The sequence below is a fragment of the Pleurodeles waltl genome, chromosome 6 (assembly GCF_031143425.1).
Source record: "Pleurodeles waltl isolate 20211129_DDA chromosome 6, aPleWal1.hap1.20221129, whole genome shotgun sequence".
Classification (NCBI taxonomy): Eukaryota; Metazoa; Chordata; class Amphibia; order Caudata; family Salamandridae; genus Pleurodeles; species Pleurodeles waltl.
In genome coordinates this window covers 1,181,459,563-1,181,486,321 of record NC_090445.1, presented here as the reverse complement: position 1 = coordinate 1,181,486,321, position 26,759 = coordinate 1,181,459,563, and the positions used below count along the sequence as shown (strand labels likewise).

Here is a 26,759-nt window from a genome sequence, read left to right as displayed (position 1 = left end):
GTCTCTTGCTCTGCTACACCTGCAGATATCAACTCTTCATTTTTGCTACACTCCTCTTCAGGACCAAAGAAACAAAATTGTACAGTATCACAAACCTTTTCTCCCTCTTCCACTGTACCATTTAAGATAGCTCTATTTATTTGTTCTAAACATAGTGCAGGAGTCTTCGCATGGTAAAGCCTGCTAACTAAAGTTTGCATTCAAAAGTGATGTACTGCTAATATTCTAAAATGATGAAAGGTACTTTTGGAAACTTTCTTTAATAGACATGCTAGTGAATATCCCTGTAGGTTTGTATATTTCTTTATTTTGCATGAATCTATTTTTTGCAAAATTGAACTTTACTGCTTAAGACTTTTGCATGGAAAGATACGTAGAAAATGTCTCAATATGTCAATTGATTGCTGCCGAACTCTAAAAAATACTGCGACAGTTCCACATATATCCGGGGACTGATGGACACCTTCCCTGTACCTCTTCGGCTATGACTTCCTCCACATTTCTAGGTGTACTACTACCTCTTTTTTTCAAATAGGAGAACCTTCTTTCATCTCATAACATTGACCACATTCATCAACTGCATGTACCAATGTGTGTTTTTGAAACTAGCCCTCTTCATGAAAGAAAGACTCAGGGGGTCATTCTGACCCTGGCGGTAAAAACCGCCAGGGCCAACGACCGCGGGAGCACCGCCAACAGGCTGGCGGTGCTCCCTTGGGCATTCTGACCGCGGCGGTACAGCCGCGGTCAGAAACAGAGAACCGGCGGTGTACCGCCGGTTCTCCGCTGCCCTGGGGAATCCTCCATGCTGCGCCGCCATGGGGATTCCAAGCCCCATACCGCCATCCTGTGCCTGGCGGTTTTGGCCGCCAGGAAGAGGATGGCGGTATGGGGTGTCGTGGGGCCCCTGGGGACCCCTGCAGTGCCCATGCCTAACAGGGCCCCACAAAGATTTTCAGTGTCTGCCATGCAGATACTGAAAATCGTGACAGGTGCAACTGCACCCGTCGCACCCCTTCCACTCCGCCGGCTCCATTCGGAGCCGGCATCCTCATGGAAGGGTGTTTCCCGCTGGGCTGGCGGGCGGCCTTCTGGCGGTCGCCCGCCAGCCCAGCGGGAAACTCAGAATAACCGTGGCGGTCTTTTGGCCGCGCAGCGGTATTCTGCCGGCGGGACTTTGGCGGGCGGCCTCCGCCGCCCGCCAAGGTCAGAATGAGGGCCTCAGTACTAGAAGTATATTTCCATTCACCACTGAAAAGTTTGCAAAAGTTAGTTCTATTGACTAGTCTTTTCTTTTGACTTTTTCCTCCTCATACTCAACACTATTTTATCAAGTGTTTTCATTCTGTTTACAATCAGAATAAATGATTCCTTTTCAGAGTAAAGGCCTTTATCAACCACACCCACAACATGTTTCTTTTGCGTGAAAATTTCTCTCCTTTTATACTTCTTCATGTGTCTCATTAGATTCTGAATTACTCTACTATGAAAAATTCTAACTCTTGTTTCCTTGAACTATTGCTGCCTTCTTGGTAAACTCTGTCCTCCATTGAAGGATTTTTTACTTCTTATATCACATTCTTTTACTCCTTTCTTAGTTGATCTCACACATTTTTTTATTTACGTTATTTTGCGGTCTTTGAAGCTGACCACATGTTATTTTAATAAATGTCTTTCTTTTCTTACCAGCAGCGCTTTTCTTCTTTAGTACTTTTTCTACCCTGTGTCTATTTTGTTTCTTAGTTGCTAGTAGACAGAAATTGTTGTCTCTACTTTCTTTGCTCATGGCATTCTAAGTCTGATTAGTTAAGTGGAAGGTTATATCTAAAAAGTAATAAAAAGATAGATTTATGTTTTAATTATATAGTTTCACATTAAATATTTTAATTATTTAACTACCAATATAAACAGTTGTCAGACGTATTTCTACTAAAAAAAGGGTTTAACGCTTGACAAAAGGCTTTTAGAGACCAATTCAAGTAAGCAGTGAGTGCACAACCAGGCCCTGCAGTGGTTGGCCTCACCCATAATTAAAACAGTACCTGTCTGCATAGATCACAAGATTGTTTCACTACTTTCCTATACTTCTAACTGAATGTAAGAGAGCACCTACAGAAGTGCTATGAGATGTTACATTAAATAGGATGGTATGTGACTTTCTGTTTTAGTACCTTTATGGCTTTCTAAATGGGTAAGTGGCTGAAGAAATACCGGAGTCTTGAATTGCATTTGATACTGCTCCATGCATAATTATTTTCAGAGTATGTGACTGATTGTTGAAGTCTGTGTGTCACTCTGAGTAGATGAGACAGAAGATCTATGCTTTGGAAACATATATGTAACTTCCTTAATCAGTGGTATACTTTATGTAGTGCTTGCCTAAGGGTTATCCAAATACATTAGCAAGTTAATAAAATAAAAAGCACATCCCTCAATCACTGAAGTATCAACCACCATGCTTGATGTTGTATCTTCAGCACCTACAGAAGTGCCATGAGATGTTTCAGTAAATGTGCTGGTATGTGACTCTGTGTTTTAGCACCTCTACAGCTTTCTACGTGGGTATAAAAGTAGCTGAACAAATATCTTGGTGCCTATGTTAAAGAATACAGGGGTATGTGGCTATGTCTCCAATTGCATTTGATACTGCTGCATATACAAGTTCTTTCTGAGTATGTGAGTGAATATATATGTGTCTGTGTTATTGTGTGACTGGGTGAGACAGAGGATCTATGGTTTGCAAACATGTATTTCAGTTCTGTTTTGACTAGTATACTCTATGTAGTGCTTGGCTTAGGGGCAGGCAACTGCATGAGTAAGTTTCTAAAACTGAAAAGCACATCTCTCAATCACTTAAGCACAAAGCACCATGGTTGACGGCATACTTCAGAGGTAACTTTTTTATATTCTTTTTATTAAGTAACACAACACCAGATATCCATGTCGGGTGGCATTTACATGTGAGCATATTCACATAAATTTGCAAAAAAAAAAAAAATAGCCTGACTTATATCACAAAAAGTCTCTAGCGTTATAATTAACTGACCTAAAAATCAACAGCATTCCCTCCCAACCTCCTTCCCCCTTCACTTCCATGTAAGGGTCGATCATAGTCTGTCCAGGACTGTTTGTTAGGAGTGTCCTTTTCCAGGTGCGGATGGCATGGTGCTCATACATTGGATAACGAACAAACATATGTACCTCCACAATCTCTCACCACCCATCTCAGTTGTCACCCTCTACCCTCCTGCCACAAGGGGGCATTGTCTCTTTGTGTGACTCAGAGGTAACTTTTGAACTAAAACTTGGTTTTAAGAATTGACAAAGCGGTTTTACAGACCAACTTGAGTGGGCAGTAAGAGTGCACACAGGCTCTGAACTTGTAGGCCTCACCAATGATTAAATCAGATTTTGTCTGGATAAATGACAAGATTGTTTCATTATTCGTCTATAAACTGAGCAAATGTAGGAGTCTACCTATAGCAGTGCCATGAGATGTTTTAGTAAATGTGCTGGTATGTGACTGTCTTTTTTAGCACCTCTATGGCTCTTTAAATGTGTATGCAAGTGACTGAACAAGTATTTCAGTGCCTGTGTTATTGAACAGAGGAGTATGTGGGTGTGCCATGAGCTACCTTTGATACAGCTGCAAACATAAGTAGTTTCTGAGTAAGTGCCTAAATGTTTAAGTCCTTCTGTAGCTGTCTCACTGTGTGTGATAGAGGGTCTATGCTTTTGTGAATATGTATGTCACTTGCTTTATGAGTGGTATACTATGTGTACTACTTGGCATAGGGGCCTGCAAGTGCACGAGTAACTTATTCATCTTGGAGATCTGTCTTGTTTTAAGCACAAAGCACCATAGTTTAGGACATACCTACCACATATTCAGTAATGAGCAATGTCTATTAAAACGGGTTTATGGGTAAATGGGTTTGACAGTTGACAAACAGCTTCTACATGCCATGAGAAGCTCACAGTGTGAGACCATAGACAGGGTCTGCTCCAGTAGGGCTGACCCATTTAACTATGCCTAGCAATCGTGTACTACACATGTGACTCAGTATTGGTTTAAAGAACATATATGTTACCATCTAACCACATACAAACCTGCCTTATAATTTACCAGCACCAACCCTAAAAAGTATCTAATTGATTGCTCTCAAGTGTCACAGGTTCATGCTTCATATACACCTACAGTGCATGTTTTCCCCTTTCAAGTCTGAGTTGTGTAGTCCTCTTTTAAAATGGCATAAACAAGACTACAAGTCCCAGAATTCAAAGTAAAACATTCTTTGTGAGCAGCACATCATGTATAGACATGTAAAATGTTTGCTTCTTCTAATACATTGTTAAGTAAACGTTTAACCTTTAGCATGCAGTTATTTTTCTAGCAATTACAGCATGCAGTAAAGCAGCACATGAACAATATGCAGTTCCATGGCAACAGTTTGTGAACCAAACTCGCACACACCTAGTCTGCACCTCAGAGAAACTGCATCTCAGCCACCTATTAATAAATGTATAAAATTACTCACACTACCACGCATAAATCATATCAGGTACTTTCAATACTTTATTTCATACTCTCTTTTAACACTCTCACATAGACATAAGCATGTTTAATCATTTTTTCTCAGAATTTGATGGCATTCACATACCTGAAGACTGAGTTTGTGGGTGAAACAGGTTTTTTGCTCTTATTAGATCGATTCAAAAGCCTCAGTAATTGTGAAAACTAAGCATAAGGAAAACACACCACTCTCATGCAAAGCAACCATAAATCTGAACCTTTTCAACTTTGCACTGTCTGATACTGTGGAAGCCAGCAAATAAAAACATACCTTTCATATTTTAGTTTGGTAAGTCCACTCCTAAAAGGTATGTGTTAACTCTTTCATGCACAGTTATAAAGAAGCTCAACATGGTGGACGTTTTGCACATATTCGCATCTTAATCACGATCGTCGCGACAAATTTCCAAAAAAAAGGGTATTTTTATGACTTAAGGAGTACATTACACTTTATTACAAAACCCTCACTAGGAAATTGAAGCCTTACTAAACAATAATGAGTATAAACACCTTTCATTTTTAAAAAGAGAGAACTCTCTCTTTAATACCCTTCCCACACAGTCCCTATAGCAACCCTATAGCAGCCCACTACAACTAGTTGGTCACAAGTTTGCAGCAGATTCTTGAAGGGGCATACTAGTCACAAAATGAGAGGTAGCAGGTGTGGTTTAATGTACAGACTGAAAAGCACATCCAAGTCTGTATTACAATTTTTTTTATTTTTACCAGAGCCAATCATAGATCAACTTGCTAATCCTTTCAAGACACTACCTTATTTTATTCACTAGCACATTCACGACATCCAATCAAATATGTTGCAAAGTTTGGTGCATGAGCATCTGAGTTGGTCTGAGAGTGGGTGCATCAGCGTCAGAATCGGAGTGCCAGTGGGTGCATGAGGGATTGAGTGGGTCTGTGAGTGGGTGCATGAGAGTCTCAGTGCCCTTGTGAGTGTGTGCATCAGTGTCTGAGTGGGTATGTGAGGGTCTGGGTGGATCTGTGACTGGGTGCGTGAGGGCCTGAGTAGGTGTGTGCGGGTCTGTGAGTGGGTGCATTAGGGTCCGAGTGCTTTTTTATTTTTATTGTCAGCGTTATTCGCGAACTCGTTGCAACATAACACACAGGCTGCGTTGAGCGTTGCGATGTATTCTCGACTATCACGTGGTGTAAATTTTTTTTTATTTTTGGGGTATTACTTCACCATCAAAGACCCCTATATCACAACCCTTGGGTCAGGTAACCTCCACCATGACCCCTTTTCATTTTATTTTTCAGCCTCAATGACCATGTCCAGTTACCTAAAATGGTGGCCTCAACTTTCTAGTCAGCTTACGGTCAGCCAATCACAGTATTCCTGTTGGCGCATGCATCCACCAATATGCTGCGATAATATCGCACGGATCAGCGACCCAAGATATACAAATTTATATCCCCTTTAATATCTCAAAAACTACTGAATGGTTTTATACAAAATAATAAAAAGCATAATTTGTGGACTGAAGCCTACTTTTCTGCCAAATTTTGTGTGATTCCGTCCAGCAATGCGGGTTGTAGTCGTGTTCAAAACTCCTATGCCAATTAACATGGAAAACACACGTTTTGTGCCCCCCTCCTTTTTCTCGGCCACCGTTGGATGGATCACCCCAAAAATTCCCATGCGCAACAAGAATCACCGGCACACTTAGTCCCTTCTACTAAACCATTTGCCCTCAGATTGTAAACTGCTGTTTTCAAGTGCACAATGTTGCATCCTACCAAATACCTTTACATTTCATATGAGTATAACTGAGGGCCATTATCTGAAATTAATCCTCTGGATCAATGGTTCTCAACCTTGTGACTTCTGTGGACCACCACTTTATCATTACTGGAACTCAGGGACCCCCACTGAATCAGGTTTGGAAATCGGGAACCCCTCCCACTGAGTAATTACTGAAAGCTGGGGACCTAATTTGTTAATATTATTCAATTTTCTAAGCAGTCACGGAACCCTGAGGAGGCTTCACAGACCCCCATGGGTCCCCGGACCACAGGTTGGGAACCACTGCTCTGGTTAACTTTCACTTATAAACTCTCATAAAACGTTATCACCTTCCCGGAAGTGATACATCTGACAAATTCAACATCAAAGCATTTTCAAAAATAGTAAAGCAATACAATGGCATACTTATATTGTACTACCAGTTATTTCATGGGTTCTATAGTATCCAATGCCACTTTTGCCCAAGGGAAATTCCACAGGTTGTAAGAAGTGCGTATGAGTAGTAAGTCTTTTGTCCCTATTGGAACACAACAAGCATTCCTTAATCCCACCTTCAACTTCTCTGTCCACACCGGGCCACCAAAATATCTCTCTCAACTTCCCTTGGTTCTGCTGCATCCCATGCGACCTTGAGGTGCCAATGCAATAGGCTTGTTTTCTAACATCTTTGGAGGAATCAGTTTACTACCTCTTCACCCCACACATCTTTACTCAACTCATCTTTAAAATAATAAAACCTCTCAAATCTGTTAGGACGCCTAGGCCATATAACTGAATCCATTTTGCCAATATGACCAGTTCTTCACCATTCTTGTACACCTCTGAGTTCTTCTTCTGAAATTGCACTTAAATCGACATCACTTACATCTGCAACCAATCCTGTTCCACAATGCTTTTTATTTCAGTACCCTGGCTGTGTGCATGCATGGTTTTTAACCTTGACAAACGATCCACAAATTAATTGCTTTTAACTTTTACAAACTCTATAGCACAATTACATTTCTTCATGTTTGCAACCCACCTTGCAATTCTGGGAGAAGCGAGTTCAGTCCCTCTTCTAGGGGTATAAATGAATTAATGGTTTGTGATCTGATTGTACTCCGATTGGAATCCCCATACATATGTCCGGAAGTATTTAACTGTCCAAAATACAGAAAGTGTTTCTCTTTTGATCACTGAATATCACTTTTCAGTATCAACTTAAGTACACAATGCATGTGCAATAATAATTGCTTCATTGTCCTGAATTGGGCTCAAAACTCACTCATAGCCATAGACACTCCGCAGTAACAATTTTTTTTTTTTTTTATATCAAACATCCCAAGTGGTGGCACCTCTGAATCTCACATTTGATATTTTCTAATTCTGATTGACACTCCTGATACCATATAAACGCATTACTTTTCCTTAACAAATCACACACACTTTTTGTCTTATCTGCAAACTTCTTGACAAATTTTTAGTAACCCCAACTACACTGAGAAAAGATCCTAAGTCATCCTTGTTGCCTGAAATAGAAGCATTAAGTATGCTATCATTTAACTTGTCTTGCAGACGGATTCTATTTCCACTAATACCATGATCTAAATAAGTCACACTCTTGTAGTACAGCAGTGGGTTAACCAGACATCTCCAACATGGCCACTACTTCTCATTGATTAGGAAAGCAAGGTAGCAGACTAGACCTTCCCGCACCCTGGAAGGACGACCCCAGTAGCAAAAAGGAAGGACTAGTCCAAACTGAGGAGGGTGACGAGAGGATCGTGAACACGGAGGAGGGGTGTCTGGAGTGACGCTGGGAGCAGGGCAACTGGAATCCCAAAGTCAGATGTAAGGAGCAACCACACGAGAAGGAGAGGATGCCAGCGGAGCCAGAGAGAAAGACAACCACAGAACACAGCCACGAGCCGACTGGAACACCGGAGGGATGCAAAGAGAAGATGAGCAAGGAAAACAAGGCGAAAAGTGCAGAGAAGTCCGGTGAGCCCTAGGGGCAGAGAGGCACCGAGGCTTTCCCAAACACAGTCCAGAAGGGCTGTGGTCTCAGGCAAGTCTCGAGTTCTGGGAAGGGACTTTGGAAAAGGTGGTGGGCTGGGGTGCAACAAGCACAGGGATAATGGCACTTGCACACTTAGTGAAGAATACATGACAGGGCACTATGGCTGGTGACAGTCCCTCACTATAAAGCATGTACACTTACCAACTACCCTAGTCCCCTGTTATTCTGAACCAACAGCGAGTACGGTGTTAAGTCTAACGAGTGGTATTCTGTCTTCTGTGTCTTGTTTGCCTTGAAGGATTTCTTCTGCCACCTGACCCTGAGGGTGGGAAAACACACTGAGGACTCAGCAAAATATAAACTCAACAGGGAACACAAGTAAACATCCTATGGCAACAATATGCACCATTTATTGACAGTGATGGGTGTATTTTGCTGACTCTCTTTAATTTTTCCCCCATTTGTTTTTTTGTGACTGGGGGAATCAATCCCACCAAATAAACACTGAATATAGAACATTCCACCACTCATATATATCTATCAATATCCTTCTGCCTAGTAGAGTATAGCCTCTTAAAGACTACAGTGGTGTCAGAAGTGGGATATAGAGCAAGGTGATGGTCACAATGACCCAAACCATAACCATGGCGGCAATGGTGAAGCAACTAGCAGAAGGCCAAAGACATTTGCAACTGGTAACCGAACAACAGGCACAAGTAGCCCAAAAAGAGCGAGAGACATTGCAAACAGATCTAAGAGAACAAGCAGAACATATGGCTAACACACAGAGGCCCTCATTACGACCCTGGTGGTCTTCAGACTACCAGGGCCGTGGTGGCGGTCGGACAGCCACATTACGACTGCGGGGGTAGCGCCATGGACCAACCGCCTGCACCACCACATTTCCTCCACGGGACGGTGTGGTAGTCCTAATAAACCAGGGCAGCACTGCAAGCAGCGCTGCTCTGGGGATTACGACTCCCTTCTCCGCCAGTGGTTTCATGGCGGTAGCACCGCCATGAAACAGCTGGCAGAGACGGGTGCAGAGGGCCCCAGGGGAGCCCCTACACTTAGTATGGGCAGGGCAGGGGCCCCCTTGGCCAGCCCCATTGCAAAATTCACTGGGTTTGCAGACAGTGAACTTTGCGACAGGTGCTGGTGCGCCCTATGCACTACAGCATTGCGGCCAGCTCTATTACGAACCAGCGACAATGCTGTAGGCCGTTTCACTCTGGGCCAGTCAGCGGAAACTCTGTTTCTGCCCACTGACCCAGCAGGAAACTTGTAATGGGGCTGGCAGGGAGGCAGCCACACTGGCGGCAACCTACCCGTCGAGACTTAAGCGGACAGCCTGTTCCGTCTGCCGAAGTCGAAATGAGGGCCTCAGTATCCAAGATACCGCCATTCTTAGGTTGACTGATACCATCTTCAGCACACTGGTACAACCGAATGTCAATGGAACAGTCCTTCAGAAATATCACGCTGGGAAGGATCCCGACTATTTCTTTGTCAACTATGAAAGGGTTGCCACCACAGCCACGAGGAAGACGGGGACAATACATAGCACCGCTATTACCAGGAGAGCTACAAGCAGCTTATCAACCTGCTAATCTGGCAGGAGACATTTCATATGACGATATTAAACAAGCTATAATAGAACATATGGGTTATAATCAAGAGTATTACCAGGCTTGGTTTCGTAAAGAGAAATGGACTGTAGGAGCAACCCCCGGACCCTATACTATAGGATTAGGGATCTGGGACACAGATGGTTACAACATACTTCCTCTACCATAGAGGAAGTGACAGAGTCTATCTTGAGCAGTATCTAGAGGCCCTCCCTAGCAATACCAGATCTTGGGTTAAGCAGCACCCTAAACTCCCTGTCTACATCAGTAGGCCTGGTGTGCGCATACCATCAATCCCTCAATTTCAAGTTACATCTACCCAACAGTACTGGGGTATCTACAAACCCACTAGGTTGGGGGTGGGCTTCTCTGGGGATACAAAGACAGGACCTCCCACGAAGGGACCAACGAAACCAATCGTAGGTGGTACAGGACAGGCGACTGGGCGTTAGTATTTTCACAGAGCCGAATGGGGGCATATTGGCAGGCATTGTCCCCATTGAACACGCCCTGCTGAACCAAGGGAAATCGGCTATGCCTGCAGTAGAGTACTAGTAGCTGGAGGCGGGGCAAACGTCTACCAGAAAAAGATTTGCATGAAGGGGAGCCCATTGCTAGCCTATTTAGATATAGAGTGCCATCATACTTTTGTCAGTGACGAGGTAATGTCTAGTACCCTACCTTGCGAAGGGGAACGCATACAGGTAACTTATGTACATAGGGACAAGGAAGCATATCCTTTGGTGGAATTAATACTAGAGATAGGCAGGGACCTCCAGGTTAGGAAGGTGGAGTGGTACCATCATTACTAGAATTGTTATTATTGGGTCGAGACCTCCCTAGGTTTGACGAATATCTCTCCAAAAGGACAATTCCAAATCCCGAAATTGAATGGTTACAAGACGCTCCATATTTCAATATGGATATTGAGGTCCCAAACACAAAAGAAGTAAAAACCCGTAAGGAGAAATGGAAGGAACAGCTGCAGTACTGGCAATGAGTCAACCTTCACGTACATGTCTCTTTTTCCTCGCAGAGGACACACACTCACCATCCGCAGTTTCCGGGTAGCTCAATGAGATGATGCTGCCTTACAGCATGCCTGGGAACAAGCCTCGGACATCAACCCCGAGAAGGTAGTTTAATATATATATATATATATATATATATATATATATATATATATATATATGAAGAATGGGTTATTGTATCGGGAGATACACAATGAAACTCATCATATCAGTCAGTTGGTAGTCCCGGTAGTGTTTCGTGAACAAGTATTACATCTTGCCCATGCAGCCGCTGGGGGAGGATATTATGGACAGGAACATCCCCTTAAATACATCTTGGAGAGGTTCTACTGGCCAAGAATATATAAGGAGGTAGCTCAGTATTGCATTACCTGTCTTCTGTGTAACTGGTGAATCCTGGGGATGTGCCCAGAGCGCCTGTCCAGCACTTACCTATTATTGATGTCCCCTTCAAACGGGTGGTTATAGACTTGGTAGGTCCCTTGAACCCCACCGCCCAAGGTCACCAATACCTTTTAGTGATGGTAGATTACGCTACTATGATCAGTGTCTTCTCTAAAGTGGGATTTCCTCAGGAGCTCCTTACCGACCAAGGCACCCCATTCATGTCCCAACTAATGAAACAGATCTGTAGTTTGTTGGGTATCACCCAAATATGCACTGCTGTTTATCACCCACAAACAGATGACTTAGTGGAACGATACAACAGAACCATCAAAACCATATTAAGGAAGATATTCCAAGAGACAGGGAAGGATTGGGATCGAAAACGTCATCTTGTACTCTTTGCTATTAGAAAACATGAACAGAAATCCACTGGATTCACCCCCTTTGAACTCCTCTTTGGTAGGAAAGCCTGTATCTTGTTTGATATGAAAGCAGAGCAAAGGATGGCAGAGGAAGTTAGCGGCCAACCACTCTCAGACTACTGTAGTAATTTGAGAACCACTTTAACTACTTTATGTGCGGGAGTGCACCACAACCTAGAGCAAGCCCAAGCTACAAAGAAGAAAGTATATAATGCGGGAACTAAGCTTAGAACGTTTAAGGTCGGAGATAAAGTGTTGATCCTTTTACCCTCATCCAAAAAACAAATTATTAGCCACTTGGCAGGGATGGTTTGAGGCACTTGAGCAAATAACTTCTGTTACTTACTGAGTCACTGTACGCCACAAAGGTAGGGAAGGGCAGATATATCATGTAAATCTCTTGAAGAGATGGGAGGAACTTGAGCCCACAACTCCTGCATCTACTGCTCCAATACATCTTGTGAACACTTGCAAAACCCTAGACCTTCCCATTCAACCCTTCAGGGAAGAGACACCTGAGGTAATCAGAACAGGGAAACAAATGTCGGAGGAGCAGCAAGCGAGCTTGCCATATTACAATACCAATCACAGCCGGGTAGGACAACATTAGTGCAGCACCAAATCCGCACTAAGGGTGGTCAGGTGATCAAAATCAGGCCCTAACATATTCCAGCAGTAGATGCAGAGGTTGAGGCAATGTTGAAAGCAGACATCATTGAACCCTCTCAAAGTGCTAGGTCCTCACCAGTAGTAGTCATTCCCAAAGGGAATAGGAGTCTCCGGTTCTGTACTGATTTCCGCCAATAGAATGCCATTTCTAAATTTGATACATACTCAATGCCCTGGGTTGATAAATTCATAGAAAAGCTCAGTGGAGCCCGGGTAATGTCCACCCTAGACTCGACCAAAGGCTATTAGCAGATTGCCCTTACCTGGGTCTCTAGACTTAAAAATAAAAAAAAACAGCATTTGCAAAATCTACAGGACTCTACCACTTTAAGGTTATGCCTTTTGGCCTTCACAGTATCCCGGCCACGTTTCAGAGACTTATGGACATCCTACTGCAGGCTCATCACCAGTATGCTGTGGCATACTTAGACGATATACTCATCTAGAGTCACTACTGGGAGACTCATTTACAACACCTTACAATAGTTCTGCAGGCTTTACACCTTGCAGGACTTACTTTGAACCCCAAAAAAGCAATTTTTGCCACAGATAAAGTAGACTATTTAGGACACACCATTCAGACAGGATTAATGAAACCCCAGATATCCAAAATTGGGACTATTCAGGAGATTCTCAGACCCTCTACCAAGAAAGACATCCGATCCTTCTTGGGGTTGGTAGGATACTATTGACGATTCATACCCAGTTTTTCGGAACTTGCAAGCCCCTTGACAGACATGCTCACACACAAGTATCCACATACTATCAGGCAGTGGACTGATGTACGAGAACGTTGCTTTTTGGCATTAGGGGATTGTTTATGTCATACCCCTGTGCTTTGCTGCTCATACTTCCAAAGACCTTTGTCCTACAAACTGACACATCAGGCCGTGGTCTCGGGCAGTATTATCCCAACCTGATACTAAAGGAGACCTCAGACCTGTACTATTTCTCAGTCGTAATCTCTTTCCCTGAGCAGAACACTACGCGACCATAGAAAACGAATACCTGGCATTTAAATGGGCCATGGAGGAATTAAAAGTATTCGCTTCTAGATAGACGCTTCATTTTACTTACCGGCCATGCTCCCCTTCAGTGGCTGTCCCAACATAAAGACACAAATCCTAAAGCTGGTTCCTTGCCTTACAGCCTTTTTCGTTCCAGGTCTTTCATGTTCCAGGTACCTCCCAGAGCAACATGGATTATTTGTCCTGATATCCCGCTTTAGAGTGGTCTGAACGTCCATTTCTAGTGGAAGAGCAGTGTAGTACAGCAGTGGGGAGTAGGATGACTGGAATTCCGAAGTCCGGAGTGTGGAGTAAAGTCGTGAGAAGGAAAGGACACCAGTGGAGCCAGAGAGAAGGACGGCTGAAGAACACAGCCAAGAGCCGGCTAGAACACTGGAAGGACGCCAGGAGAAGAAGAGCAAGGAAAACAAAGCAAGAAGCGCAGAGAAGTCTGGCGAGCTCAAGGGGCAGAGAGGCAAAGAGGCTTTCCCAACCACAGTCCAGGAGGGCCGTGGTCTCAGGCAATTCCTGGGTTCTGGGGAGGGATTTTGGAAAAGGTAGTGGGCTCGGGTACAACGAGCACGGGGAGAATGGCACTCAGACACTTGCATGACAAGGCACTATGGCTGGTGACGGCCCCTCCCTATAAAGCACGTACACTTTCCGACTACCCTAGTCCCCTGTTATTCTGAACCAAGCGAGTGTATGGTGTCACATCTAACCAGCGGATTTCTGTCTTCTGTGTCTTGTTTGTTTTGAAGGATTGCTATTGCCACCTGACCCCAAGTGTGGAAAAACACATTGAGGATCCACGAAACACCTAATGAACAGGGAACACAAGTAAACATCCTATGCCAACAATATGAACAACTTATTGACAGTGATTGGTGTATTTAGTGGACTCTCTTTAATTTTTCCTCCATTTGTATTTTTTGGGACTGGGGAATCGATCCCACCAATTAAACACTGAACATTCCACCACGGGGGTGTGTGTGTGTGTGTGTGTGTGTGTGTCTGTGTGTATATATATCTATCCTTCTGCCTAGTAGACTATAGCCTCTTAGAGACTACAACTCCCAACCCTAAATTTACATCTCTCAGCTTTAACTGCCTGTTCTGTTCCAACATACTCAACACCTTCTCCAAATGCTCATAATTCTCCACTCTGTTCTAGCAAACACAAACATATCATCTTGAAAGTAACATGCCCCACAAAAACACTTTTGCATTGTCCTCTGAAAAACAGAACTAGCCAGAACTAGCCAAAGCTAGCCCAGAGGTCACATGTTCAAATCAGAACTCCCCAAATGGTGTAATAAAAAATATTAAATGTCGAGATCTTGGGTGTAAAAACAATCTGATGATATGCAGAAGACTGGTCAATGGTGGAAAACAAATAGTGGAAAACATTTCATTTATGTTCGGGAGAGTATATCCATCGACCCCCATATGGCACTGATTTCGAAGACTGACACACATCCTCAATGAAAGATCTGGTTTGCGTGTACAACAATGGATGTGATCCAATCAAAAGATTCAGTTTATTCTATAATGTCATAGTGATGTAGTTTTTGGATTTCACATTTAAATTGTTGTCTGTTAGCTAGCAGGAGGTTCCTATGGATTCCTCGCAACTTTCAACCAGCAAGATTTGTTCTAGTGCACCTGGTCTAATTGTATCCGACCTAAGAGGGGCGAAGCCTTCTTTACAATATAAACCTTTTCTTGCATTCTTCAGTTCATAAAATAAATTTCTGACAAGAATTACAGAATTGTTTCTACCCTTTCACCACCATACCCTCTCAAATGTATATTAGTTTCACATACAATCTTTAGTTTTAATCCTAGCAAGTCATGCTGGCTATATTCCCTATCCTCAACATTAAATCCCTAGTCTAAGATTCTGGCAATGACAGCATACAAGACAGCAGTGGTTTTTCCTTTAGGAATAAGAAGTGTCGCTCCTCTGCTTAAAATGACCCCCAGGGATAAAAAATAAAATGGTAATAAAGCTAATTTATTACCATTTTATTTTCCCTCCTCCCGTCCTGAACCATGTTTCATGACGGGGCAGGGCCACTGCTGCTTAGTGGCAGCAGTGAGCTGTGCACTTTTTATAGTGTGCATTTCTTTTTTGCCGTCTGCCTTACAACGGCCAGCCAGATATGCACAATTTAAACTTCTCTAATTCAGCTGTCTTAAAACAGCTGGGTTAGAGAAAGCATAGGCCTCCAGTGCTCTTGTGAGCACTGAGAGAGGCAGCTTCCTACAATATGGACGCTTCTTTCATGCTGGTTATCGGCATGAAAGCAGCACCAGGATTGCTTCAGGGAATCTGCTGGAGCCAGATAGGAGACCGAAGCGGGGAGGACATCGCACTTCTTGCAGCAAGCAAGGTAAGTGTTTTTTTTCCTTCTTAGCTACACCACTCACCTTGCATGAAGCATGCACGCACCAACACCAAATTTGCCCGTCCACCGCCACTCTGCCTACATGCCAGCCGCTGCTGCAAGATTCTGTCTGGCAAGGTTCTACAACATCGAATATAACAGTGTGTGAATGTGTTTCTGTTGGAGTGTTTGTTTTTTGCAATGAAGCATTCAGCAGACCTGTCAATATGTGCCTGGGATCCTCTTGGCTAATACAACTGAGGTTATGACTATTTTACATTCCAAAGCCCATTAACTTATCAGTCAGACATCCCGGCCCAACAATCCATTAACTCAGTTATCAATCCTCTCACAAATCCATCCACATGATGACTTCTGTCCATCTCTGGGTCTGCCTGCATGCTTTTCCATCCGTCAACGTATCCATCGACATACTCCTCCACCTATCAATACTTCTATTCCCTAAGCCCCTTGTCCACCTATACATCGAGCAATCCACTCATCCACTTAATTTACCAACAACCATCTATGCCTCTGATCTACCCACTAATATACTCTCTTTACCATGCACTCAACCAACCATATACCCACCCAAGTAAGTATCCAGTATAAAATCTATGCACCCACTCAAACACACTCACCCTCTCAGTCATTCACTCTCCTCACTTCTGTTCATTCTCCCATTCAGTTATCCACACAGTCAGAAAATCCATCTATCATCCTTGCATTCTATTACCCATCAATCTACACACTCGGGTATTCAGTCTCTAATATATCCACTCACTCACCCACTCTGTTATCAAAATACCCATTTCTCCACCTGTTCATTCTCTCATCCATTGACCAATACCTCCACCACTAAAATGCGTTCAGACATATGCTCTATCACTTGCCCAACCACTCACTCTTACACCCACTCTCTTCCATTTACACACTTGCTCAAATGACAGCCTATTTGGGCATCAACTATCACATTTATGTAGCTACCCAGTCACCAATCTGATGCCACATTGATATATCCACTCCCCAAGGGAAAGGAAACTGTACTTCCAGCTCCGCATTGGAACACTCCCATTAAGACTTTTCACCAGCAGCTGGTCACACAACGAATCCACCGCATGCCCTGCTTGCAAAGCCCCCGTGGAGAATCTCCCTCACCTCCTTTTTGCATGCCCCGCGTATACTGCCCCCCGTAGGAAATGGCTGGCCCCGGCATGCAGACTACTGGGAGCACGCTGCTCTGCGCTAGCTCTGCGAATCCTTAGATCAGACACCAGGCCAACGCTAGTGATCGCTATCGCCAAATTCCTCGGAGCTAGTTGGCTTATTAGAGGGAAAACTCTCCTGGACAAAGACTCCAAATAAGACTGTCCCAACATCCTGCAGAGTGCATTTCACTTCATTTCATTTTTTCTAATTTCATTCCATTTTATTCTATCTCATTTTTATTCCATTTTAATTTTTATTTATATTTCATTCCCTTTTATCACCATATTTACCTGCAATTTTATTTTATCATGTGCATTTATTTGTATTTATTACTGCTCGCGCTTTTTTGGCTCTTGTAGCCGCAATAAAGCTTCTTTGAATTGAATTGATATATCCACTCACTTATCTTTATTTCTATCCACTCATCTGTAAATGTAACCCAAAGTGTTGACTTACATGCCTCCACCCCCTTAAATGAAAGAAGTGACAAATTTCTAAGTGTAAAGTTACTACTCGTAACTTTTCACACGTAGACGAAGAGCTTAACCACCATGGTGAAGATCTCCACCACTATGGGAGTGATCTCTACTGCTACAGTGGAGATCTTCGCCACTGTTTGGGATCTTCCCACGGGAAAGAATAAGGGAAATTATTTAAATTCAATATTTCAAAAAATATATATATTTAAAAAAATGTCAAATACATATTTTTACAGTAGAACTAATCAAGTGTTACAGCACATCACCCCATCAATATAAGTATTCATTAAATATTTTCAATATTTAGTTTATAAATATCAAATCTGTAAACAAAACAAAGACACCCTACACAACAATGTTATGTTATGTTAATTACAATTTAGTACTTTCAATTAAAAGTTGTGCTTAATGTAAATTACAGGTCATTTTTAATAAAGGTTTAAAATGAAGTTATTTAATTACGTTAGGTATTAATTGGTAAATAAATACAATATGTAATTATTAATTTTCCATAATTTTTAAGACTAAAAATTATATGTATACACCAAATTTAAAAGTTTAAACACTGTAATTATATTAAAATTATTTCCTACGGGGTGCTATCTTAAGCCCCTGCCTCCGTTATTTTCTATCACAATGTTTTCCACTACCTGCAAGTGGCCTTGGGTACTGCAAAACTTACTCCAAGGTCTGGGGCACACTTAGTACTGTTTTTGTCACCTAGCTACGTTAGAAGTTCAGATGGTTAATAGTGATGATCTTACTATTTTACTGGTGGGTGTTTTGTCTTACCATGCCCCCCCCCCCCCCCCCAACTCCTCATTACCCCCTCTAATCCCCTCCTTGTTCCACCATAAACTTCTCCCAATTAATAGTAGATGTTTCCCATTTTCCTTCTACTTCCCCTGGTCCCTTCAAAAACCACTACAAAGTAGTAAACCTACCAGTGCAGAGATCTCCCCATAGAAAGTAGTGGAGGCCAGTGGAGGTCTGTGAACTGCATTTTGTAGTAAGCAGTACTACTATAGTACTATCTTGTGTACAGGAAAATGCAGTTTGTGAATCAGGGCCTCCATGTTCAGAGCAGCATTTCCAAAAGTCAAACATATTTATTTTGATATCTTTAGACAAGACAGGTTTTTGGATACAGAGCTTGCAAACTCGTTTTAGTCTATGAAACGTCAGTGAATTGGACCATCTTTATGGAACCTGCCTTTTGGAATCAACTGTAAAAATATGCAGGACTGAACATAGGATTCAAACTCCAGTGCATCTTGTCAATCTCTTGTGAGTTTTGGTCCCCCTATATAACAGAGAGCACTGTGAAACAAGTCACCTCATCCTACCTAAAACATTTTAAAACATTACCTACATAAACTACTAGGTTGCTGGAACTGTATGGACAACATATTATGAAAACATTACCTCACCCAACTCAATAACTAGAATTCTTTTGTCACAGTTGGGCGCCTGATTATATTCTCCAGCCACCCATCACAGCACTTTACTCTGCTTCAATTCAAAGCTACACTGTCCCCAATAGATTGACTCGGAAACAGCACAGGTGATTACACAATAAAGACGCTTTCACAAGCCAGGGCTTTAAGTGGGCCAGGTCCCTCTGATTCTCAGGCCCGACAGTATTTTAGAAAGGACATTGAAACAGATCCCTTTCGGGCCCTATATCCATGTCCTTAACTCTGCTGTGAAAAACAGTGACGATTTCTGAACAATGGATGTAATAAATATTCAGGTAACCCATGTCAGTGATTTAGTTCCACCTTATATTTCACTTGTTTTATTGAAGCTTGTACTCATTTGGGTGATAGCTATTCCCAAGGATGTTGAGTTCTGTGTATTTTTAGTTCAGCATATTATTAGTTTATAGTGCATGCTTTGAAAAGAGTTGCCTGCAATCAGCCACAATTAGGACCATACAACCTCCTCGCTACTCGAGAACCTTGACTCAATCGGTCTCAAACAACTAGCCACCTCACCAACGCGTACTGACAGACACTTACCCAACACTATCTTTTCCGCCAGCAGCAAAGTCACCATGGAAGACGCAACTCTACTACACTGGACGGACCACCACTGCATCCATTTCTCCATCACCACACTTCCAGCTCACGTCAACACCAACCATCCCCCTCACAGGAAATGGAACCAGACCACAGAGCAGCGACTTGTTAACCCCCTCAGCAACTCACCCCCCACAACACAACAGATGCAAACACCTCAGCACACAACCTCCGCCAATGGCTCGCCGATTGTGCCACCACCCTAGCTTCACTCCGAACTATCACAGAGAAACAAACCACCAAGAAAGTCAGTTGCTTCACCCCTGCACTCCAGGAATCGAAGCGCACCTGCAGGAGACTAGAGAAAAAAATGGAGGAACGGCAAATCTCCGGAGGACCTTTCAGCCTTCAAATACGCCACAAGATCCCACCATGGCCTCATCAGAAAAAATGCCCTGCAGGACCGTATCAACGTCACCACTCATAACAAAAAAGAACTTTTCACCGTTATCAAGGAATTCACCAAACCACAAGCTGGGGCCACTAACATTCCACATCCCAGGACCTATGCGATAGACTAGCCACCTTCTTCCATCGGAAAATCAAGGATATCTATAACAGCTACAGAGCCCCAAGACTCTCCAAACTCACTAACACCACCCCAACTCGGATCCACTGAACTCCTACAGTTCCTGCATGCTTGGACCCCCATACGACAGATGGGACTCTCTCCATCATGCGCAGCATCCACTCTGGAGCCCCACCGATCCTTGCCCCCACTACATCTTCAGCAAAGACAGTGTCTTGATTGCACCCGAGCTCCGCAAGACCATCACTGCTCCCTAGAGTTGGCCGCTTTTCTCAAGGACTAGAAGCAAGCAGAGATCCACCTGCTCTTGAAGATACCCCCAGTCGACCCCAAGAATCTCAGAAATTACCGCCCCATCTTGCTGCTGCCTTTCCCAGCCCAGGTCGCCGAAAAAGCAATCAACTCTCAGCTCCGCCAATACATTAAGAACAACATCCTGGACATTTCCCAATCAGGATTCAGAACTAACCACAGCACCGAGACCGCCCTGCTCGCCACCACAGATGACATCTGCTCTCTCCTCAACCAAACAGCAGCCCTCATCCTACTGGACCTATCGGCTACCTTTGACACAGGGTCCCACCGCACCCTATTTGCCAGACTCCATGCAGCAGGCATACGTGGAATGGCCGTTTGGTGGATACACTCCTTCCTGACAGAACACAGGGAGTCAGACCCCCGCCACACCTGTTAGAACCTACAGAGATCAGCTGTGGATTACTCCATGGATCCTTGTTGAGTCCCACACTGATCAACATCTACCTGGCCCCCCTCACCCCAATCATCAGAAACTACGGATTAAACATCATCTCCTATGTCAATGAAACCCAGATGATCATCTCCCTGACTGAAAATACCACAACGGCCAAAAAGAACTTCCAAGACGAGGTGGAAGCAGTCGCCGCCTGGATGAAGGAGAGCTACCTTAAGCTAAGTTCTGACAAGACAGAGATCCTCATCCTGGTACCCTCCTCCTCAGCCTGAAATGACTCCTGGTGGCACTCCACACTTGGCAGCACACCACATGTACAGATCATGCATGCAACCTAAGCGTCATCCTCGACTCAGCATTCACCATGACAAGACAGGTCAACTCCGTCACCTCCACCTGTTTCCACACCCTCCGACTCCTTTGAAAGATCTTCAGATGGATACCAAGCGACTGCCGCAAACTATGACACAGACCCTGATCACAAGCAGACTTGACTACGGCAATGCCCTCTATGCCAGAACCACCAAGAAGAACTTGAGCAAGCTACAATTCCAGAAGCATCAGCCAGACTCATCCAGAACATCCCCTGCCGAGAACACATCACAGGGGACTGTGAGGACACCTGCGAGGTCTCCACTGGCTCCCTGTCAAGAAGAGGTTCAATTTCAAGCTCCTCCTACACGCTTACAAGGTCCTTCACAACCTTGGACCCAGCTACCTCAACCACTGCTTCACCTTTTACTCCACTGCCAGACTTCTGAACTCCTACCAGCAGTTGCTCGCCACTGTATGCCGCATAAGGAGGTCCTCGGCTGGAGGGAGATCTTTCACCTAACTTGCAGCAAAATGTTGGAACACCTTGCCTCTCCACTTCAGGCAGTCACCATCACTACCGCAATTCAGGAAGGACCTTAAGACCTGGCTCTTCGACTGAATCTTGAGGACATACCCCACAGAGCCTTGAGACCCTATGGGTGTGCAGCATTCTTTAAAAAAGTTGACTGGTTGAATTAAGATGTCCAGAGTGGAGGTTGAAGGCAATGCAATTTTCTCACAGTGCCTATCCGTGGGCCAAAAAGGTGATCAGAATACATAGTCATCAGATCCACAGCCTCTTTACACACCACACACAGACAACCACCAACAAAGCCAATAGTCTTGGATCGTTTTAGGTGTATGTCAGTTTTTATTTTATTATATTTAGATCAGTGCTTGAAATGGAAAAATGGAAGTGCAGGTACTATGTGTAAGAATACCTGCTTGCTTCTGAGAAGTGCGGTACTCTCCAATTTAAAGTATTACGTTTATCTTGAGAAGTGGAGGTACTCTCCCTTTCAAAATTAAAAAGTGCCGGTACTCAGTACCAGACAGTACCGGCCCATTTAAAACACTGATTTAGATACAATAACAGAAAGCTCAAAGAAACACCAAAATACCGGTTGGGTTGCACACTACCTGAATCACAGGACTACGTTAAGCTAACTACGTAGCCCACGCCCGTTTTGAAGTCCCACCGTACTTTTCCATCCCACCTAAAGCCCTCTTATAAGTTGTAAGTAATAAATGATGTTGGCTTGAGGGAGAAATAAGCTATGGACAGAACCAGCAAGCAGTGCATATGAACGAGACCACCGTCTCGTTAAATAAACAAAATGCTACATAGCACCTCTGCCCTCACACAAAAGGTTACGCGAAATGTTAAAGCGCAAATCGAATAAAAACCAAAGAGAGTAAAGATATGTCAGGCGTGCAAAATAACTTTAATAGCAGAGCGAATTCGATATTTTACGGCAAGAGTCTAATAGTATATTGTATTAAATTGATAAAAACAGTGTGTTTTTTTAACAGAAAGCAGCTGCAGCTACTAAGGGAAATTGACTAATTACCCTCCCAGGGGAGGTTGCAGGCCAGCTTCCTCGTACAGTGCAAAATACAGGTTTCAATCTTGAGAAAACGCTGTATTGAAACATTACGTTTCCGGCTTTTCAGCTATACGATTGACTGTCAGATTTCAAACAGTGGTGACGAGTCAGTTTACATACAAGGTGAAGTCAAACACCTACGTTAGACGCAAACAGCCAAATGCATGTAAGCGAGGACAAGATTACGTTTGCTATTACACCTCAGGGGGGAGGAGGGAACTACAAGTTGTGTCGCAGAATCACATGCATGTCATGTTCAACCAAAAGAGATCTTATTCACATATCTTGTTGGTTCGTGATCTTGCACAGATTTGCCGAAGGAACGAAGCGAAGCAGAAGAGGCAGTGAAAAAAACGCGCAAGTGCTGCATTACCTGTTCATGTAATCTCATATGTAATCCTCATTACAGCACCTCTGCTACTGGGAGCATATACAGGTAGCCCCACGCGAGAGAGTACGCAGAAGAGCACCTGCGCGACCACAGCTCTCTCTGATACAGAACAGGGAACAATTGAACTTCCTGCTCAGCTGCGAGGCGTGTTTACATTTTCAACGTCGTATACTACGTAACAGGCACTTTTAAAAGGAAGAGCGTGGATCAGCGCAGACGCGTGAATAATCATAGAGGAAGGACTATGGTGGTGAATAAAAAAAATTCTAGTTTAGGCGACAAGAATTTTATTAACCCCTTCGCTGCCAGGGTTTTTACCCCTCAGGCGCAGAGCCTTTTTTGGCTACTTGGGGTAATTTTATGTCAAGACCAGAGGCTCCTATTATGCATTTCTTTTCTAATTTTATTAAACAGCAGCCGCAGCCAAGAACTACAATTCCCATGAGGCAATGAACATGTGGCCAATGGGAAGCAAACTGTAGTCAAAGAAAAAATCCAGCAACCACTAAACCGTATAATACATTTCCTGACTGAGACCAGCACTCTTTTCTAAGCTGCTGGCAGTAAAGGATAAGTATTTATTATCATAATACTTCTCATTCTGTTTGTTTAACTGTTATACAAGTTTATTGTTCCGTTTGGTTTATCTGTTTCTAAGCATGTTGACACGCCACGCTCTGTGTTGTGATCAGCCAGCTTGTAGCTGCTCCTTTTTTGCCCGCGCGCCTGCTGCCGGAGGCTCGCTCTGGGCGTTAACGCTTCAGCGCGACCAACATTTTACACGGCGATCGCTATGAAGTGAAGCCTTTTGTTCTTTCTGTGCCTCACCTCCACCCTCAGGTCATGTTTGAGCTGTTTACACACCGGGTCCGATTATTCTGCCTCCGGACCTTCAGATGTCTGCCGGGGAGCCTCTTCAACTCTCCTCACGTTTCCTGGTGCCTTTTTTCCCCGTCTCTCCAGCCAGCCTGTGAGGGAAAACTTAACCCCTTGGACTCCTTTGTTTTCTCCACTTAATTTTGCCTGTAATTTCTGTTCATTATGGATAGCTCCCCATTTCCCCATGCTGTCACAGAGGAGGAGGAAATGATTAAAGAAAATCTAAATGATTTTATACAGTCTTCAGTGGAACAAGCAGTCTCTGCTTCCATGGACAAATTATCCAAGACATTACAGAATTCTGTGGTACAATGAATGTCTAAGACGATGCTGGCCCACTCTGCAGGGGAAGGCAGAGAGCTTCGAGGAATTAAAAAAAATAAGATGACGCTTTTGAACAGTGAGGATTCCTCACACAAGGCGGAGGACACAGTTCCTCAAAGGCCTCCCTGAAGGGAGGGGATACTTTCTAAAACATCGTCGAAAAAATGCGCTACCAAAACAAAACATGTTACACCTATTGTCATTTAAAAAAATTTAGATTCTGATGATGATGAAGCGCATGATAACTACCCGGACTCGGATCTTTCCGATAAAGACAATGGAGACTCTGGGGGTCATTACAACCCTGGCGGACGGTGTTAAAGATGCGGTAATACCGCAAACAGTCAGCCGGACAAAAAAAGGGAATTATGACCCTGGTGGAAACCACCAACAAAGACAGCCACTTTAACACTTCGCCCGCCACGGCGGTACAGACAAGCAGCACGGCGGTCACCGCCAACAGACAGGCGGAACACAATGTACCGCCCACAGTATTACAACAGGCCAATCCGCCACCTTTTCCGGGGCGGATTCACCGTGGATAAAAACACGTCGGAAACAGCTATTGCTATGGGAAAACGCTCACCTTCTACACATCCCACGAGGAACGACGACTCCATGGACCCGGAACTCCAAATACTACCTGCCCTTGTCTTTCTGCTCCTTCACGACCAACAGCGACGTAGGTGCAGAAGATACCGGTGAGTACAGCACCTACGACACGGGGGAGGCAAAAGTTAGGGGGACACCCACCAAACACCCCCACCCTCGCATATTACAACATACACACCAATGCAGTCACAAAAAGAACAGTAACAACCCACAATTCCCCCGGAAGAATGCAAAGACAATGCAAATTTCGGTCAAACTTTGTAATGTGCCAATATACATGTCATACAAAAATATACAAATATATGTATTCTAAAATCACTCTTATTTACATATATACAATCCGAGAAGTAGTGCAGATATGTACACAACAATGTCCGTGCACAAACAGTCCAAAAATGCATGGGCGAGGCCCACAATAGATACCTGACCAAAATCGGAGAGAACACTGCCGGGGCATCAGATAGAAACACTACAGGCACCTCAGGGGGAAGGGAAGGGGGGGCACCTCAGCCACATGAATGCAAAGCCAGATCCACGACGGGGCTCCATGCCCATTGATGTATCCTGGGGAGTGCAAAGCCACAGTCTCTCAAGTCTCTACAGTGGGTGGTTTGCCCACTGCTGCATCCTGGGGAGTGCAAAGCCACAGTCTCTCAAGTCTCTACAGTGGGTGGGTTGCCCACTGTCACATCCTGGGGAGTGCAAAGCCACAGTCTCTCAAGTTGATGCAGGTCCATACTGGTACTGGGGGGTGACTGGTGCCCAGACTGGATGAGTCTCCCCGTGAAAGGTAGTGTCCTGTCACTGTCCCAGCTGCACATGGGATAAGGATGCCTGATGTGGTGGGCCATTCATTCCTACCCGGTGCATTGCCCTGTTAAGCGGTGCTATGACATGGCGGTCTTTGCCCTGTTCAGCGGTGCTTTGACATGGCGGTCTTTGCCCTGTTCAGCGGTGCTTTGACATGGCAGTCTTTGCCCTGTTCAGCGGTGCTCTGACATGGTGGTCTTTGCCCTCTTCAGCGGTGCTATGACATGGCGGTCTTTGCCCTGTTCAGCGGTGCTATGACATGGCGGTGTTTGCCCTGTTCAGTGGTGCTTTGACATGGCGGTCTTTGCCCTGTTCAGCGGTGCTATGACATGGCGGTCTTTGCCCTGTTCAGCGGTGCTTTGACATGGCGGTCTTTGCCCTCTTCAGCGGTGCTATGACATGGCGGTTCTGGTACGGACATTGGTGTGTGGCATGACGATTTCCACATTGGACATTGGTGTGTGGCATGACGATTTCCACACTGGACATTGGTGTGTGGCATGACGATTTCCACACTGGACATTGGTGTGTGGCATGACGTTCCATCATTGCCCAGCGGGGCTGTGGCATCCTGGCCCCGCCTGGGCTGTGACTCCGGCGGTGCTCTCTGGACCAGTGACGATACTTGAGCCCTCCTGGGCTGTGACTCTGGCGGTGCTCTCTGGACCAGTGACGATACTTGAGCCCTCCTGGGCTGTGACTCTGGCGGTGCTCTCTGGACCAGTGACGATACTTGAGCCCTCCTGGGCTGTGACTCTGGCGGTGCTCTCTGGACCAGTGACGATACTTGAGCCCTCCTGGGCTGTGACTCCGGCGGTGCTCTCTGGACCAGTGACGATACTTGTGCCCTCCTGGGCTGTGACTCCGGCGGTGCTCTCTGGACCAGTGACGATACTTGAGCCCTCCTGGGCTGTGACTCCGGCGGTCCTCTCTGGACCAGTGA

General features: G+C 44.4%; 1 protein-coding gene across 5 annotated transcripts in view; it reads right to left on the bottom strand.

Annotated features, from left to right (window-relative positions):
- Positions 1-24,125, bottom strand: part of MARCHF8 (membrane associated ring-CH-type finger 8) — a 585,276-nt gene extending 561,151 nt beyond the window's left edge. Inside the window, exon 1 of one of the 5 annotated variants that reach the window (XM_069240426.1) lies at positions 24,056-24,125. The gene's annotated coding sequence lies outside the window, so the exon portion shown is untranslated. Of the gene's footprint in view, positions 1-23,173; positions 23,373-24,055 lie in introns of those variants that run through there. The other 4 variants (XM_069240425.1, XM_069240427.1, XM_069240429.1 and 1 more) reach the window with 4 other exon arrangements.
- Positions 24,126-26,759: the final 2,634 nt, after the last annotated feature.